The sequence below is a fragment of the Notothenia coriiceps genome, unplaced genomic scaffold (genome assembly GCF_000735185.1).
Source record: "Notothenia coriiceps isolate Sejong01 unplaced genomic scaffold, NC01 NC01_scaffold00036513, whole genome shotgun sequence".
Classification (NCBI taxonomy): Eukaryota; Metazoa; Chordata; class Actinopteri; order Perciformes; family Nototheniidae; genus Notothenia; species Notothenia coriiceps.
The window spans coordinates 226705-227208 of NW_011369214.1; the positions used below are offsets into that span (position 1 = coordinate 226705).

Below are 504 nucleotides of genomic sequence, written 5' to 3' on the forward strand. Positions count from 1 at the left end.
GCATTTGATTTGAGTATTTTGCATGAAATCTCATAAATCCTTATTTTTCTAGGATTTTGGCGTTTTGGCCATGAAGGGGTTAATATCCGAAAATGGGATATCACCGGGCACCCTCCTGTATTTTAAAGAGGTACCTCCAAGCTAAAAGAAACAGCAGGAAAAAAAACTTCATCAGACGAAACAAGGTTCCTGGCCAGGATCCGTTAACCAGCATTATCTCTTTTTTTTAAACACATTGTTTTTCCTTGTCAAAACATTGTGGCCTACATTACCCACAAGGCCAATGGACCACAGATGGAGCTTTAGTTGTGTTGTGTCAGTAGAAGCTAATTATGTTATGTTACCCCCAGCAGAGCGGAGTGGGGTAGAGACTTTTTTGTAGCTCCAAATTCACAAATGATATAAAAGATTTCGAACATGTATAAAGCCCTTAAAACATATAGTCCCCCAGACCTGTACACTTTGAAGTGTAAAAAATGCGGAGTTAGACTGCCAAGGCACACA

At 39.7% G+C, this 504-nt stretch overlaps 1 protein-coding gene across 1 annotated transcript in view; it reads right to left on the reverse strand.

Annotated features, from left to right (window-relative positions):
• p2rx5 (purinergic receptor P2X, ligand-gated ion channel, 5) overlaps positions 1 to 504 on the reverse strand; it is a 23092-nt gene that overhangs the window by 11158 nt on the left and 11430 nt on the right. The gene's annotated exons all lie outside the window — the stretch shown is intronic.